This window comes from Mus caroli, chromosome X (assembly GCF_900094665.2).
Source record: "Mus caroli chromosome X, CAROLI_EIJ_v1.1, whole genome shotgun sequence".
In the NCBI taxonomy this organism is placed as follows: Eukaryota; Metazoa; Chordata; class Mammalia; order Rodentia; family Muridae; genus Mus; species Mus caroli.
This window is the reverse complement of record NC_034589.1, coordinates 133,285,491-133,305,025: the sequence shown is the minus strand read 5'-3', so window position 1 is coordinate 133,305,025 and position 19,535 is coordinate 133,285,491. Positions and strand designations below refer to the sequence as shown.

The 19,535-nt window shown below is 38.1% G+C and overlaps 1 protein-coding gene across 1 annotated transcript in view; it reads right to left on the bottom strand.

The window, feature by feature from the left end:
• Rtl4 (retrotransposon Gag like 4) overlaps nucleotides 1-19,535 on the bottom strand; it is a 400,789-nt gene that overhangs the window by 209,659 nt on the left and 171,595 nt on the right. The gene's annotated exons all lie outside the window — the stretch shown is intronic.

Here is a 19,535-nt window from a genome sequence, read left to right as displayed (position 1 = left end):
AGGCCGGGGCCTAGCAAACACATAAGTGGATGCTCACAGTCAGCTAGTGGATGGATCACAGGGCCCCCAATGGAGGAGTTACAGAAAGTATCCAAGGAGCTAAAGAGATCTGCAACCCTGTAGGTGCAAAAACATTATGAACTAACCAGTACCCCGGAGCTCTTGACTCTAGCTGCATATCTATCAAAAGATAGTCTAGTAGGGCATCACTGAAAAGAGAGGCCCATTGGACAGGCAAACTTTATATGCCCCAGTACAGGGGAACGCCAGGGCCAAAAAATGGGAATGGATGGGTAGGGGAGTGTGTGTGGGGGGGAGGGTATGGGGGACTTTTGGGATAGCATTGGAAATGTAATTGAGGAAAATACGTAACAAAAAAAAATTAAAAAAAAAAAAAAAACTAGGAGTGTTGGTACATGCCCATTTCCTAGTACTCATGAGGATCGGGCAGGAGAATCCAAAGTTCCAGGTCATTCTTGTCTAGGTAGCAAGGTCAGTGTCAGCCTGGGAAACATGTGGCCCTTTTGTAGTTGTTGTTGTTGTTGTTGGTGGTGGTGGTGGTGGTGGTGGTGGTGGTGGTGGTGAATTTTTTAGACAGGGTTTCTATATGTAGCTTGACTATCCTGAAACTCACTCTGGAGACTACTCTGGCCTCAAACTCAGAGACCCAACTGCCTCTGTTTCCCAAGTATTGGGATTGAAGGCTTGAACCACCACCATCTCATCATGAGACCCCTTATAAAGGATCAAATGTTTCAGTATTCAGAGTTCAAGTGCCATTTATTTGGTAAATGACAAATATATGAAAAATAGCATATACCACTAATTTGGTACTTCATAGCTGTTTAGCATTTCCTATCAATTGTTGCATATTCTTTAAGTATTAGTCATGACCCCATTTCACATCTATGGAAACAGTCTTCTAGAAGCCTACCAGTATGCATAGCTAAACAGTATGCAGCTAGAGCTTGTGTTTGTGTATTTTTGGCCTCCAAACCCACATTCCTATCATTGTGCCCAAGTGCTTTTCAGTACTATGTTTCAGGCTATTTGTTTCAGAGACATGCCTCCAATAATGGGAAATGACACCAGGAAGGTTTTGTGAAGGAGGATGTGCTTCCTATGGGATGGGAGCTACTAGATGTTCACAGAGAAGGTGGGAAGGAAATAATACTGAGACAGAATACCATGTGCAGAAAAATAGAGAGACATTTGGTGCCCTAACTCTTTCTACATCAGTGACAGGGCCTACATCCTCTCATGTTCAGCCATTAAGCAGGCTGATGCCAGCCTATATTAGTCTTGAGGTACTGAAACACGCATATTTATCCCAACTCAGAGTTCAGTACATCCAATTGTGTACCATTTAATATGCCATAGTAGAATTGTTTATACTATATAGATGGTAGATGATAGAGATAATTTTACTGTTTGTTTGATTTTCTGCTTTCTTTTCAGAACAAATTCTTCAGTAGTGCTTTCAAAGGATCTGCACTGTTTTAAAAAGCTAGTCTCCAAATTGTTCAGACTATTAGGTTTGCATGATTTTGTCACAGAAATGAGAAAAGTAACAAATATGCTAAGAAATTAGCAGCCTTATACAAAATTTTCTCCAAGTTTAAATCTTTGCATGAGAAAAGCAATTGCTTGTCTAAAGAGCAAACTTTGATCAAAATTAACATGAGGGGAAGCGGGTACAGCCTGAAGAATAAAATAGACAAAGTCCAAGAGATGTGACCAATCTCATGGAACTATGTGTTCTTAGTCATCCTCTTCCTCTCATCTTACACTGTGCACATCCATAATATACCAGAGAACTTTACTGGACAAGAAAGAGTCTATGTGGGAAAGAGCAAGGTCTGCCTGGTGTTGGAAGAGGTCAGTGCTGAAAGTGGATGGAGAAAGAGAAAAAGGCAGAGAAGTATGATACTTATGCAAGCAGGCTCCACACTCAAAGTGCCTACATTTCAAAATCTGTCTTTCTAGTTACTAGTGGTGTCACCTCCGGCAAGTTACTTAATAACCCTCACCTCATATTTCTTATCCATAAATTGGCTATAATTAGTAACCACATGCTGGGACTAACATGAAGATTGAATGAGTTCATATTTATGAAATGCTTAAATGAGTGCCTGCCATATAGAAAACACTGTCTGTGAGGTGTTTTTGTTTGTTTGTTTGTTTGTTTGTTTTTAAACAAAAACAAATTGACTAGTCAGAAAAGAAAACATTCTTTAGGGCTTTGGGTTAGATAGCGCTTTAGTTGTATTATGCTATAGTCTGCCTAACTACTCAATGAAAGTCAGATTACTGTGTATTCCAACATTGAACTTCCATCCTCTACTAAATGCTTACCTACATAAGGGCAGAATCACTGTAATTGTTCATGTGATCAGCAGGAGAGTTTTCCTATTATCTGCGGTGTGTGGGTAATTGGGAAATTAAAGTAACACCCATATTCTTTATTTTAGATTTCTAATTAATTTGATTATTAAAGGTATAAAGAAATGTAATTATCAAAACTCACTTGATATTTCCCCAAACACAGTATTTCACTAGTTTTTATATCTTCTACTGTCACAATTCTTTGAAAAATACTTAAATTTTAAGTATTTATATTTTAATATTTATATTTGAATTAGAAGATAGCCACATCACTGCCACATTCTCTATATCCCATACAACACATGTCATTTCACACCATCCTACCCACAGTTCTCTCGATTTCATTATCTCTTTATTAGTACATGTACATGTGTGTGAATAAATACATAATTACAATCTGCTAAGTCCATTTATCATTGCTTACATGTACATTTTTTAGTGCTGACCATTTTGTATTGGACAAGCAAGAAGAGGGCTAATTTTTAGAAAAGATTAATTGTCCCTCTCCATATTGACATATTGACATGATTCTTAGAATGTCTGACTTTATTTCTCTGACTCTCTGAATTTGCACCTATCCTGATTGTGCTACTAAGAGTAATCTTAGACTACAAAATTCAGAGCATGTGCCTAACCACATGTGAACTAAAGTGGGCACATAGCTGATTAACAGATATTCAGTATTAAAGCCCTCAAGGGAAAAAGTATTTGTAAGCTAATAGTTTCACCAGGGAGAAGATAACGTTTTTTGGAAATTAGAAGGCATCACCATATGAGCAGGAAGGCAGCATTGAGAAAAATGAAAGTTAATGTTACATTGTCTATAACATCTTTCAGGAATAGAGACCTTGCTACACTAAGTAATGTGGTGTATAGCTGTAATGTCATCAGTGTGAGAGTTGACACAGGAAAATTACAAGGGCAAGGCCAGTTGGGATACATAGCAAGACTTTGTTTCAGATAAATAAACTTTCAGAAGAGGTTTATTGGTTGAGGAAAGGACAATAACGGCATCTGTTGTGTAGACTTTTTACGTATTTGATGGGCCTGCTGGAATACTCCCAGTGTATCTTCTCCAAAAGGAAAAGATATTAATTAAATATTCCTTAGAGGTATATTCTTATGACTATACTAACTGCAAATGCCCACATAAATATCGTGAAAATATTACAGGTGTCCCTTGGGATGAAAAACTACAGACTACAGCCCCCTTTTGTGCACATACTGAAGAAGGTGTTGTCACATAGGAATGTCAGAAGTAACAAACAATATAGTCCACAGCCAATTTATCCTCTTGTCTTTAAACTACCTATCTCATGTAGGTATTCAGGCCCATGTTAGATTAGATTGCAGTGAGGAAATAGACTTCCTTTAAGCAGATAATACAAAACATGTCTAAGGAAACTCAATGATAATTGCATTATCTCTGGCACAGTGTTAGGGAATTATTTGCATTGTATTAGGTGGTGGAAGGATGCCAAAAGCTATTTAAAATGCAAACCCAGTTGTGTCAGTCAATCAGACTTTCGTTACAAATGAATGAGAAAGCTGGAAGGCCTCATATTTATAATTTCAGTCACACCCCCAACCTTTCCCAACATCGATAAGAGCTGAATATAATTAATAAGGGTTTGAACAGTCAGGAAAACCCCCTGTGATGATAATCTCATATCCTAACCCTTCTTCCACTTCTCCACATCCAGTTCATACGATTTGTAAAAATGTTCCCCCAGGAGCCATGGTAAGCATCCTGTGCATGCTTCAGCTACTGCTCAGAATTGTCAATAATTCTGTCTTCATGATACATTAACATTTGTATCATAATGTGCTCAATCTGTACTAAATGAGGGTGAAAACATTAGTAACGATTTTCTTTCCTCTGCACTCCTTCCACTGGTTAACTGTCTAGAAATCCCAAAGGAGTTGTCAGCATTACATACTCCAGGGCCAAGGGATTTTTCTTAGCAATGATGTGTCATCTGCCACATTCAGCATTTCTTTGACTCATAATGAGTACATGAAATAATTTCAGGGTTTCAGATAGTATAAAATGTATATTTCCCTTATTTGGGCTACTAGTCCCATTAAAATTTAGCAGTTCAGTTGGATAGCCCATACCCTGTTCAACACTATGTAAGGATCCACATATATAATGGGGAGTGTACAAGAAAGAGGGGATTTTGATAAAACTTAGTATTAATCTTCAAGACATTACACACAGAGTAGTGATATACAGTCTTTCTGGAGAAGAGTTGTGATTAGGTCCAGTGGATATAGAAACTTTTATATATTAAAGAAAAGGTAAGTTCTTAACTTTTTAGGATAGTACACAGCACTTTTGATGATCTCTCAGAAATCAAAATCTATAATAGTGAGGGGATCTTCCCTTATATATTGACCATAAAAGGGTGAAAAATGGAGAGGCACAGAAGGTACTTGTAATGAGTTCCAGATATTTTATCTTTACATATTCATTATTTCATTTTGGTTGTATAGGACAAATAGCAAAGCACTCTTTAAAACAAAAACTCAAGGATAAGAAAAGCATGCAATTAAATCCCCCAAGCTCAAACTATTTTATAACAAAGAAGAAGCTTAGTGTTTGCTTTCTTTTTTATTGGATATTCTCTTTATTTACATTTCAAATGTTATCCCCTTTCCTAGTTTCCCACTCCCCCAAAACACCCCCTATCCCCTCCCCTTCCCCCTGCTCCCAACGCACCCACTCCCATTCCTGGTCCTGGCTTTCCCCTATATTGGGGCATAGAACCTTCACAGGACTAAGGGCTTCTCCCATTGATGACCGACTAGGCCATCCTCTGCTATATATGCAGCTAGAGCCATGAGTCCCACCATGTGTTTTCTTTGATTGGTGTTTTAGTCCCAAGGAGCCATGGGAGTACTGATTAGTTCATATTGTTGCTCCTCCTATGGGGCTGCAAACCCCTTCAGCTTCTTGGGCACTTTTCTCTAGCTCCTTCATTGGAGACCCTGTGCTCCATCCAATGGATGGCTGTGAGCATCCACTTCTGTATTTGTCAGGCACTGGCAGAGCCTCTCAGGACAGCTATATCAGACTCCTGTCAGCATGTTCTTGTTGGCATCTACAATAGTGTCTGGGTTTGGTGATTGTTTATAGGATAGGTCCTCAGGTGGGGCAGTCTCTGGATGGTCATTCCTTCAGTCTCTGTTCCGAACTTTGTAACTCCTTCCATGGCTATTTGTTTTTAAAACTCAATTTTTTCTCTCCTCTACCAATAACAGAATGAATTTACTTTGGGAAGAAACCTCACACCACTCTGGATTTACATGGGTTAACACACCATCCCACTGATCTCACAGAAAAACAAGGCCTGGGCCTGGTCGGTATAAATGAAGAACAGGCAACCATCATGTGAAATTATAAGATAAAAGCCTAGAGATGTTTGCTACCACATTTTCTAGCAGTTGGGAAGAGCTATGTTGAGAAAACTGTCCAAAAAATAAATAAACAAGAGACACAAATTTCTTTTGGGGGGGTTCTTTTTGTTTTAATTGGGTATTTTCTTCATTTACATTTCAAATGCTATCGCAAAAATCCCCCATGACCTCCCCCACCCACTCCCCTGCCCACCCACTCCCACTTCTTGGCTCTGGTGTTCCCCTGTACTGGGGCTTATAAAGTTTGCACGATCAAGGGGTCTCTCTTCCCAATAATGGCCAACTAGGCCATCTTCTGCTACATATGCAGATAGAGACACAAGCTCTGGGGGGTACTGGTTAGTTCATATTGTTGTTCCACCTGTAGGATTGCAGATCCCTTTAGCTCCTTGGGTACATTCTCTAGCTCCTCTATTGGGGGCCCTGTGTTCCATCCAATAGCTAACTGTGAGCATCCACTTCTGTGTTTGCCAGGCACTGGCATAGCCTCACAAGAGACAGCTATATAATACCTTGACCATCATCAAAAGTTAGTCTCTGCCCTGATTGGTGGATGGGTTACTTCTTCCTTGTAAAACTATGTTGAGTTTGTTTATTACTATTACTGTTACTGTTACTGCTACTGCTACTGCTACTACTATTATTATTATTCACAAATGAAATTCCAGGTCACAAATAATCAATCTGTGGTGTCTGTTATTTGGAGGGACTTCAGAGTTCTTTTTTAAATATCCAAATAGTAGACTGTTTATTTCCTTTACTGTTAATCTTGTCCTTGTTTTTATTTGGGTAGAATTCAATTTTACTAGAGATCTTTGAAAACATATTATGATATGTGTTCACAAAAGCAAATATTTTTCAAATCATCAAATATAACTAGACTAACAAAAAGACTTGACCTGAATCTTAAAGAGGTCAGTCTTTTATAGGATTATTCGAAATCCAATTACATTCTAGGAGAGAGAGAGAGAGAGAGAGAGAGAGAGAGAGAGAGAGAGAGAGAGAGAGATCTCCTTTGAGGAGATATGTTTGCATCAAGAGGCAAACTATAAATCTCCTTTGAGAAAATTTCAGTGAATAAATATAAGACTATAAAGACACAACTGGAAGAAATCCTACAGTGGTTTGGACCTAAAGAACTAGCAAAACAATCAGAATAAGAGTAGTCATAGCAAAGAACAGAGGGTGAGAAGGGAAGAAGTATTCTATCCATCTTTAAGTCTTCAAAAGTCTGAACAAAGCCACACCTAGTACAATGTACAAAGACTGTAGAGTTTTTGCTACAAATTATTTTATCATGAACTCTATTATAGAAACATTTTATAGGATATATCCTAATATATATAAATTCACCTTTCCATTACTGGTATTCAAATTTTGTTTTAATTTCTTAATATTTCAGGGTGAATTATATTTTATAATAAGATTTGATCATTTAGAATAATAGACATAAATATAGCATATTATCTTTAATCGTATCCTTAATCATTTTTCCTTGTTTGACTTTATTTTTTTGACTACTGTTTTCCTGAATTAATAAGATTCCTGTAGTTTTCACCTTATAAATCAATGACTGGTGAAAACCGTGTACTAGAAGCAGCAATGCAAACTCTGCTGTTTATTACTGCTCATTTCTACCAATGTTATGGTCTTTAAATCCAAGTCAGCTTAAGGAAATACCATCTAAGCCATGTATGTTTTATAAAATTTCATTTAATTAATGACAAGTATAGTTATCTGACCATATATAAAATACAGTGTATCATACTGCATTGAGAACTTATAAATGAATGCATCCTTCTGGAATTCATAACTATGATGATTTGAAGGAGAAATGATCCCCAGAGGCTCAGGGATTTAAATTCTCAGTCTTTAGTTGAAGGCAATGTTTGGGAAGTTTTGGGAGATGTAACTTTTTAGAGGAAGTACCCCACTCAGGGCTGGCATTGAAATTAAAAACTCCTTGTCACTTCTAGATCTCTCTCTCTCTCTCTCTCTCTCTCTCTCTCTCTCTCCCTTTCCCTCTCCTTCTCTCTGTCTGTCTCAATCTTCTCTCTGTCTGTCTCTCTTTCTGTCTCTCTGTCTCTCTCTTTGACTCCTCTCTCTTTCTCTGTCTCTCTCTGTGTGTCTGTCTCCCTGTCTGTCTCTCTGTCTCTGTCTCTCTCTGTCTCTCTCTGTCTCTCTCTCTCTCTCTCTCTCTCTCTGTGTCTCTCTCTCATGCTTAATTTTTAGGATGAATACTCTTATCTTTCAGAAAGCTCCTGTTCTCATGCCTGCTGCTCTGCTGCTTGTTGCTATGCCTCCCCATCATAATGGACTCTTAACCATCTGGAATTATAAAGCCAACTAAACTGGTCCTTCTAAATGTTTCTTATGCTCATTATGTTTTATTATAATGATTGATAAGTAACTAAAAATATAGCCTTTTGAAACATCTTCATGAGTCTTAGGTGGCAGGAGACCTTCTCTCATGCATACTTAAGGGTGTCAATGTCAATATGAGCATTACATATTAAGTACATTTTAGTTCCTATACTATACAAAAGGTAAAATATTGGAATTTTTACTGTTTTTTTTTTCCAACATCTCACTTTGGAAACCATTTATCTAGAACACTCTGAAGACAACAAATAGAGATTCTCCATTATAAAATACCTAAATCATGTGTGTTATATAATCCACTAGATAGGGATAATGTGGTCTTATAGAATAACTACCCTGATGATTTCAGTTTTTCCTTATTCTTGAGAATTTCAAGGTATTAAAGGAAATATAATTATATCTTCTCAGCATTTTTTTCCTTCAACTTTGCCAACACCTAGTCCTTCCTTCCAACTTCATGACAGCTTTTTAAAATAATCTTTTAAGTTCAATCATTGTTACCCATGGGGTATGAGGCTATTCTCTAAAGTGTGAGAAAATGTGACAGTCCTACCAGTGACCAAATGTCCCCCAAACAATGATTCACCTTTACCAATCCACTATCTGCTGCCTTGGCTATTGCTTAAAGCCCAAATACTTTATAACCTTTTTGAATCCTAAAAGCATTTATTCAAAAGTCAAATTGGGTGGCGCCAGCTCCAGGCCATCTTGGGTGCAAACTCAGCAGATGGACCCATGATCCCTAGAGGACTGTCCACGCTGCAGGTGCCCTAGCACACCCAGGATTTTAGAATCACTGGTGAGTGGAACACAACATTTGTTCCAAACCAATCGTGATGGGCCTGTGACAGCAGGAGCAAGTAAACAGGAGCCCTACCTGACCAGTGGCTCCGGTTTCTTCTGATCAGTGCTGGTATATGTTGGTTTCGATCACACCAGACAGTCCTACAGTCCCCAGAGGAGACAACACTTCCAGGCTCTGTAAGACACCCAGGATTTTAGGATTTCAGGACCCCAGGATACCAGGATCTTGGTCACACCAGGATCTCAGGGTCTCAGAAGAAGCTTGACTGCCAAGAACTCTGACATACCTAGAATCTCAGGTTTACAGGATCCCAGAATCACAGGATAACAGAAAAACCTGGACTCTGAGGAGTACTGAATCAACTGGGATTAAAGGAAGGACAGGATCCAATCAGATATACTGAGGGCAGCAAGCACTTGAAATAAGCAGATGGCAGGAGGCAAGTGTAAGAACAGAAGCAACAGAAACCAAGGTTACTTGGCATCATCAGAACCAAACTCTCCCACCATAGCCAGATACACCATCACACCAGAAAAGCAAGATATGAATCTAAAGACACTTCTGAGGATGATGATGGAGGACTTTAAGATAAGTAACGCCCTTAAAGAAATACAGGAGAACACAGAAAAACATCTAGAAGCCCTCAAAAGGAAACAAAAAAAATCTCTTAAAGGGTTAGAGAAAAACACTACCAAACAGGTTAAAGAATTAAACAAAACCATCCAGAATCTAAAAATGGAAGTAGGAACAATAAAGAAATCACAAAGGGACACAACTCTGGAGATAGAAATCCTAGGAAAGAAATCAGGAACCAAAGATTCAAGCATCAGCACCAGAATACAAGAGATGGGAGAGAAACTCTCAGATGAAGAAGATTCCATAGGAAACATGGACACATCAGTCAAAGAAAATGAAAAATGCAAAAAGATCCTAACTCAAAACATCCAGGAAATCCAGGACACAATGAGAAGACCAAACCTAAGGATAATAGGTATAGATGAGAATTAAGACTTTCAACTTAAAGGGCCAGTAAATATCTTCAACAAAATTAGAGAAGTAAACTTCCCTAACCTAAAGAGAGAGATGCCCATGAACATACAAGAAGCCTACAGAACTCCAAATAGACTAGACAAGAAAAGAAATTCCTCCTGACACATAATAATCAGAACAACGAATGGACTAAATAAAGATAGAATATTAAACGCAGTAAGGGGGAAAGGTCAAGTAACATATAAAGGCAGACCTATCAGAATTACATCAGACTTCTCACCAGAGACTATGAAAGTCAGAAGATCCTGGGCAGATGGTATACAGACCCGAAGAGAACACAAATGCCACCCAGTCTACCATACCCAGCAAAACTCTCAATTACCATAGATGGAGAAACCAAAGTATTCCATGACAAAACCAAATTCACACAATATCTTTCCACGAATCCAGCCCTTCAAAGGATAATAAAGGGAAAACGCCAGCACAAGAAGGGAAATGATGCTCTAGAAGAAGCAAGAAAGAAATTCTTCAACAAATCTAAAAGAATTTAGGCTCAAGAACAGAATCCCAACTTTAACAACAAAAATAACAGGGAGTAACAATTAGTTTTCCTTAATACCTCTTAATATCATTAGACTCAATTCCCCAATAAAAAGACATAGATTAACAGACTGGATACATAAACAGAACCCAACATTTTGTTGCATACAGGAAACCTACCTTAGGGACAAAGACAGACACTACGTCAGAGTAAAAGGCTGGAAAGCAATTTTCAAAGCAAATGGTCCAAAGAAAGAAGCTGGAGTACCATTCTAATACAGAATAAAATCGACATCCAACCCAAAGTTGTCAAAAAACCAAGGAGGGGCAGGCAGTTCATACACATCAAAGGTAAAATGTTCCAAGATGTACTCTCAATATTGAATATCTGTGCTCCAAATGCAACAACATCCACATTCATTAAGGAAACTTTAGTAAAACTCAAAGCACACATTGCACCACACACAATAATAGTGGGAGACATTTTTTAAAAACATTTTATTAGATATTTTCTTCATTTACATTACAAATGCTATCCCAAAAGTCCCCTATACCCTCCTACCAGCATGCTCCCCAACCTACCCACTCACACTTCCTGGTACTCTGGCACACTGTTAGGGAATTATTTGCATTGTATTAGGTGGTGTAGTGCCAGGACCAGGGATGCAAGGATGATTTAATATATGGAAATCCATCAACATAATCCATTATATAAACAAACTCAAAGACAAAAATCACATGATAATCTCATTAGATGCTCAGAAAGCATTTGACAAAATCCAACACCCCTTCATGATAAAAGATTTGGAAAGATAAGGAATTCAAGGTGCACACCTAAACATAATTAAAGTAATATACAGCAAACCAGTAGTGAACATCAAACTAAATAGAGAGAAACTTGAAGAAATCCCACTAAAATTGGGGACTAGACAAGGCTGCCCACTTTCTCCCCACCTATTCTATATAGTACTTGAAGTCCTAGCCAAAGCAATTCAACAACAAAAGGAGATCAAATGGATACAAACTGGAAAGGAAGAAGTCAAAATATGACTATTTGCAGATGATATGATAGTATGTATAAGTGACTGCAAAAATTTCACCAGAGAACTAAACCTGATAAACAGCTTCAGTGCAGTAGTTGGATATAAAATTAACTCAAACAAATCAATGGCCTTTCTCTACACAAAGGGTAAACAGGCTGAGATAGAAATTATGGAAACAGCACCCTTCACAATAGTCACAAATAATATAAAATACCTTGGTGTGACTTTAACCAAAGAAGTGAAAGATCTGTATGATAAAAACTTCAAGTCTCTGAAGAAAGAAATTGGAGAACATCTCAGAAGATGGAATGATCTCCCATGCTCATGGATTGGCAAGATTAATATAGTAAAAATGGCTATCCTGCCGAAACTAATCTACAGATTCAATACAATCTCCATCAAAATTCCAACTCAATTCTTCACTGAGTTAGAAAGGGCAATTTGCAAATTCATCTGGAATAACAAATAACCTAGGATAGCAAAAACTATTCTCAACAATAAAAGAACCTCTAGTGGAATCACCATGCCTGACCTCAAGCTGTACTATAGAGCAATTGTGATAAAAACTGCATCGTACTGGTACAGTGACAGACAGGTAGATCAATGGAATAGAATTGAAGTCCCAGAAATGAATCCACATACCTATGGTCACTTGACCTTTGACAAGGGAGCTGAAAACATCCAGTGGAGAAAAGACAGCATTTTCAACAAATGGTGCTGGCATAACTGGCAATTATCAAGTGGAAGAATGTGAATTGATCCATTCTTATATCCTTATACAAAGCTCAAGTCTAAGTGGATCAAAAACCTCCACATAAGACCAGAGACACTGAAATTAATAGAGGAGAAAGTGGGGAAAAGCCTTGAAGATATGGGCACAGGAGAAAAATTCCTAAACAGAAGAGCAATGAATGCCTTGTTCTGTAAGATCAAAATTGACAAATGGGACCTCATAAAATTGCAAAGCTTCTGTAAGGCAAAAGACATCGTCAATAAGACAAAAAGCTCACCAACAGATTGGGAAAGGATTTTTACCAATCCTAAATCTGATAGGGGACTAATATCCAATATATACAAAGAGCTCAAGAAGATGGACTCCAGAAATTCAAATAACCCCATTAAAAATGGTGTTCAGAGCTAAACAAAGAATTCTCACCTGAGGAATACAGAATGGCTGAGAAGCACCTGAGAAAATATTCAACATCCTTAATCATCAGGGAAATGAAAATCAAAACAACCCTAAGATTCCACCTCATACCAGTCAGAATGGCTAAGATCAAAAATTCAGGTGACAGCAGATGCTGGCAAGGATGTGGAGAAAGGAGAACACTCCTCCACTGATGGTGGGTTTACAAGCTTTTACAACCACTCTGGAAGTCAGTCTGGAGGTTTCTCAGAAAATTGGAGATAATACTACCAGAAGATCCAGCAATACCTCTCCTGGGCATATACCTAGAAGATTTCCAACTGGTAATGAGAACACATCCTCCACTATGCTCATAGCAGCCTTATTTATAATAGCCAGAAGCTGAAAAGAACCCAAATGTCCCTCAACAGAAGAATTGATACAGAAAATGTGGTATATTTACACAATGGAGTACTACTCAGCTATTAAAAAGAATGAATTTATGAACTTCTTGGGCAAATGGATGGACCTGGAGGGCATCATCCTGAGTGAGGTAACACAATCATGAAAGAAGTCATTAGATATGCACTCACTGATAAGTGGATATTAGCCCAGAAACATAGAACACCCAAGATACAATTTGCAAAACACAAGAAAATCAAGAAGAGGGAAGACCNATGGGTGGATACTTCATTCCTCCTTAGAATAAGGAACAAAATACCTATGAAAGGAGTTACAGAGACAAAGTTTTGAGCTAAGCTGAAAAGATGGACTATCCAGTGACTATCCCATCCGGGGGTACATCCCATAATCAGCCACCAAACCCAAACACTATTGCATATGCCAGAAAGATTTTGCTGAAGGGACCCTGTTATAGCTGTCTTGTATGAGGCCATGCCAGTGCCTGGCAAATACAGAAGTGGATACTCACAGTCATCTATAAGATGGAACACAGGGCCCCCAATGGACAAGCTAGAGAAAGTACCCAAGGAGCTGAAGGGGTCTGCAGCCCTATAGGTGGAACAAAAATATGAACTAGCCAGTACCCCTAGAGGTCATATCTCTAGCTGCATATGTAGCAGAAGATGGCCTATTCAGCCATCACTTGGAAGAGAGGCCCCTTGGTATTGCAAACTTTATATGCCCCAGTACAGGGGAACACCAGGGCCAAGAAACAGGAGTGGGTGGGTAGGGGAGTAGGGCGGGGGAGGGTATAGGGAACTTTCTGGATAGCATTTGAAATGTATATAAAGAAAATATCTTTAAAAAAAAAAAAGAATGACTGTTGTCACTTCTCAATATAATTCCCAGGTCTTCACACCATAGGTGATAGCTAAGCAGTGCTAATGACCATAAAGCAGGCAATACTTAGGTCCCACATAAAGTGCCATCACAGAATCCAATAAACTCTAAGAAACCTGATACAGACCCATAATTTGAAATACAAACCAGAATCTCTAGTCATACTACACTTAGAGTTTTTCAGAGTATGTGGGAAGCATCAAGTAATTAAAAAGGTATAAGGAGAAAGTAAATGGCTTAACCTACTTGGGTTTTCTGGATGCTAGTCATCATTAGAGAGATAATGGAAAAACTGGGGAACAAATAATATGTAAGTTATTCCCAAGGAGAATGAGTACTGAGAAAAACCATCAGTCAGCTTACTCAGGAACTGGCCTTTGTCTTAGGCATCAGCTAGCAAATCAGGGCCTGACTTAATAGATTGGAGATAGTCTGATGGGAAGTAGCACCAGAGATAGGGAAGCCAAGGACACTGAAAACTTAGTTCATGTCATCCAAGGTAGAAATGACACAAGGCCAGAGCCTGTGGACCTTGCTTGTGTATGTTCTATGCCTAACTTTGATCCTTACAAATGTTATCTAGTTTATTAAGTATGCTGAACTTATGGTGTGAAAAACCATGTTGCTGGCTCTACTCCTTAGGGGGCTCTGGCTTCCTTTCCATTGCTCTTTTCCTAGAGCTCTAATATCTACACTGCCTTTGATGTTATTCCCAAAGGCCAATTCTAGCTGCATGTTAACTTACTTTGAATAAGATGGGTTGGTTAATTAGTAAGTTGTCAATTACTGGCTTATAGTGTTCCATTGTTCAGAGAATTCTTTTCTTCCTGTATTGCACAATTGCAAGGCACTACTAAAGACTAGAAAGCTCTTACAGAGTATAAAGTCCTAATATAATTTCAGAAACTGTGATAAAGGAGGAAATTTACATTCAGAGATGTTAACTATTTAAACCACACTTCCTAGTCTTCTCTAACCCAAATCTGTGTTAGGTAGAGAGGTCTGCCATTTACTATGCAAACACTATTGACAGACATACTATATTATTTCCTCTTTTACCAACATTTGATGGTTACATCATCATATTGAACTTAACGCCATCATGCAGCCTACTATTATAATTCACCACACTATAGCAAAGGAGCAAATTAAAACCCACTGAGGTTAAAGAATTGGGTGACAACATATAGATAAACTGGCAAAACTGACACTAGAACGCAGGTGATTTCTGAGATCCATTCATTTTCTTAAAACTGATTTTTGCTTTCTATTTGAAATTAGAATGACATTTGTAAGAATTGTCAGTGTTGCTGACATAAAACCAATTGCAGCAGAAAAAGCAATATCATGCTGTATTCACAAAGTATCCTAAAGTATAAGGATACTTATGTTCATATACTTTATTGGTTTAGATCATTTTCTGAATTTCTACAAACACTCAGAACCTAGCCCATTCCATTATTTCAGAGTCCTGTAGAACAAGAGTACAGAATTGCTCTGCAACCTACAGCATCACACTGGCCTGCTTTCTTATCACCAGAAACAGTAAGACCTTTGTGCCTATTCTCTATGTTCATTATTTAATTTCCATTCATATGTAGGGTTATTGACCAAATCTAACCTCTGGTCAAAGAATGTCAATTTTTCTAATGTTTAATGAGAGCTATTGATTTTGAGGTTCATATCATCCTGGAAGATTGCTGTTGTCAGGAATCGATCATTAGATCTTTACACAGCTAGTGAGAAATTATTGGATTAAAATTCCCACAAAATATGCAGTCCAAATGTTTTAAAATAAGCAACATAATGACCTCAATTTTTGGATAAAGCTGTTCCACAGCTATTGGAATAAATGAGCCAATTCCAAACCCTACAGATGTTGGGATGAATTTCCTGCCCTACTTGACTAAAATAAACATGTTTGAGGAGACTATTCTATCCCAAGTCCCTCTAAGCCAACAATATATTTTAATTTGTAAATCTATTATAAAGGAGGAGGTATCAATTACTGTAAGATAGATTTTCATGGAGAGGCAAATGAAGTTGGGAAAGGAAGAACACAGAACCCAAATATAACATAGAATTTTAAAGTTGCTTTCACATGAGTTTCTGCAACTAGAGCTTATCATCAAATAGCTAACAGACAAAATATTTCTCCAGCACCCATTTATGAATCCAAAAACAAAGTCTTCTTTTATTAAAGAATTCATTGCTGGGTGCTTTAGGCTATGGTAATTATTAATATACAAGCATTCTATACTTAGATGTATGGTTATTATCAATTCATGATATTCTGAAACATTTTATGGAAACTACTCTTGCTATTTAATTATAGTGTTCATGCTTAATATGACAGAGCTCTTTATTTTGATGAAGCCAAAGAGGACCTCATTTTCAAGCTTCATCTTAGCTCACTCATTTCCTCTGCAGTGTGCCTGACAGAAACAAAGACTCAGGAGACTGCTAAAGTCTCCTGCCTATGCTGACAAATGTGTTGCAGCCTTTTCAAATTGGGTATAAATTGATGTCCCTGAAACCTGTACCCTTTGACTTCAGTGCTGCCTTCCCAGAGTAACAATCAAGAATTAAAGCAAGTTATATTCTCTCGTTAGGCCTTGAAAAATTGTGGATTGATGTATAATCTCTTTATCTTTTTTTCTTTTTTCTTTTATATTTTTTATTAGGTATTTTCCCCAATTACATTTCCAATGCTTTCGCAAAAGTCCCCCATACCCTCCCCCCCACTCCCACTTTTTGGCCCTGGCGTTCTCCTGTACTGGGGCATATAAAGTTTGCATGTCCAATGGGCCTCTCTTTCCAGTGATGGCCGATTAGGCCATCTTTTGATACATATGGAGGTAGAGTCAAGAGCTCCGGGGTACTGGTTAGTTCATAATGTTGTTGCATCTATAGGGTTGCAGATCTCTTTAGCTCCTTGGATACTTTATCTTAATGGTGCTAGTAGCTAAATTTAAAGCCTTGAAAAGTACTTGGTGGTAAGTAATTGGAGTCTCTGTGTATTTCTGGTAGGAGAATAAAATATTGCAGCCCCTATAGAGAACACTATGGTAGGCGATCAAGTTTTTATCCAGGAGGACTTTCACATTCTAGTTCGTTAGTTGGTTTTGAGGATGTTTTGAATGGGAACCTATGGGCTCTTTCTTAGAATGGTTGCTATTGGTGGCTACTGATTTTTATAAGTTAATTTTGAATCCTGCCATTTTGCTGAAATTTGCTTGAATTTTTGGGATCTCTTAGGTATACTATAGTTTCAACTGCAGGTATATTGATGGAACTGAACTGAATGAGGTAAACAAGTTGGAGTAGAAACAGATCATCATTGTCTCTTTTATGTGTAGATCCTAGCTCTGGGGATTTAGAGTTGAATATATAGCCTGAAGTAAGCATAGAAGGCAATAAAGTAAAAAGGGAGCCATCAGGGGAGCTCGAGAGAAATGACTGAGACATGATTGCTATGAAAAGATAAAGTGGGGAAAACAGAGGGTGGCTTTAAGTGGGGAAGAAGGAAGCAAGGTAATACAAAACAAAAGAAAAGAGGAAGCAATAAGGATTTTCAAAATGTTATAAGCTTACTTAAAATGCCTATATACACATAGGCATTTATATTAATAAAGTCACACCCCAAGGAGCAACACTTCTTCCCCTCAAGAGCCATTTATTAACAAAAATGTCAGTGCCAGACATGGGGAACTTCCATTTGAGTTGTAGGTTGGGAGTCCAAGGGACTCACAAAACAATGTATTGTCTTTATTCTCTATTACTTATCATAAGTTGTACTATTGAAAAAGATATTGTAAAGCTAAAATAAACCTATTGCTTCCAAAAAAGAATATACACCTTGGACCCAGGAATTGAACGGGAGGTGACCTACACACTCCTTGCTTATAACTAGTTCCCACAGTATTGGCAGGTGCTATCTAAGTTTTCAATGGTTAAAAGTGATGAGTATTCCTATCTGTCTGTAAAGCCTAGAAACCACAAATGACTGTTCTAACAGTCTACCTCCAGTGGTGCAACAGCAGCAGCTTTATCTCAAGGATAACCAGCATCTGTCCAAATGGACTCTAGGCCAGTTCAATAAGAACAAACTCATGACTGGTACTGTAAACCTAGCCAACAACCTGTGGATGTAGAAGTCATAGACTAGAAGAGAGTACACAACTACAGTTTCCTTACATCAAAATAGTTTCTAACTGTATGCTAAATACTTATCTGTATATCCATAGATAAGTGCAGCTGTCACCCCCTGCCAAAGAACATTGTTTATAAAAGCAGATAGAGGCTACTACAGGAATGCACAACAAGTCAAAATGCAGAGGATAACTGACCACGGGGTACCCATTGCCAAAAACATTGCGGTGTTCAGACACAGCACAACTCCTATACCTAAGCCTCAGGGAACATCACTTAGAGGGTAGGACGAGAATGTTTTAAGAGCTAGAAGACCAGGATGCTGCTGTGAAATAGTGTCTTCTAGAAACCATAGGGATGCTGTATACATGAAACTTTGATAGCATGGTTGTCTAAAAAAGACCTTCATAATGACAGCACCAGTAGACATACCATCATGTGTGTGGTAAATTTCACAAGTTCCAATTCCTAGATAAAAAGCTATTGGCAATCAGTGGATACTGGGAAAGAGAAACAGTTTTTCATATCTCAGGGACAACACCCCTGATAGGTTAGCTAATCCCACCTAGTCAGCTCTAAACACATGTACATATGAGCAACCCTAAATGGAATTAGATGTTGTGTATGTGTGTGTATATATTTGGTGTACTCAGCAGGGTGTGTGTGTTTGTGTGTGTGTGCATGTGTGTGTATTCAGTAGTTGTAGAATAGAAAAATGTGACAGTTTGTGTGAGAGGGAAGGGTTTGGAATGGGAGAGGGGGTGGAAATTTTGTAAATACAGTATTCATGTATGAAACTAGAAATTTAAAAATCTTAAAAAATTAAGAAAATATTACAATATGATACCAAAATATCACTTTTTGGAGCAAACTCAAACAAATTTAGAGCAGAGATTTGAATCAATATGTGCATTTCTACATTCATAGCAACATTAGTCACAATAGCCTCAAGGGAGAAAGAACTCGTATATCTATGAACAGACAAGTAGATAAAGTATATCTACACAGTATAGTACTTTTAGATTTGGAGCATAAGCTACATGGAGGTGCCTTTAAAACACTATGGTAAATATACAGAAAAGACAAATATTTTATAATTTTTTTCTTACGTATTTTCCTCAATTACATTTCCAATGCTATCCCAAAAGTCCCCCATACCACCCCCCACTTCCCTACCCAACCATTCCCATTATTTTGGCCCTGGCATTCCCCTGTATTGGGGCATATAAAGTTTGCAAGTCCAATGGGCCTCTCTTTCCAGTGATGGCCAACTAGGCCATCTTTCGATACATATGCAGCTAGAGACAAAAGCTCCGGGGTACTGGTTAGTTCATCATGTTGTTCCAACTATAGGGTTGCAGATCCCTTTAGCTCCTTGGGTATTTTCTCT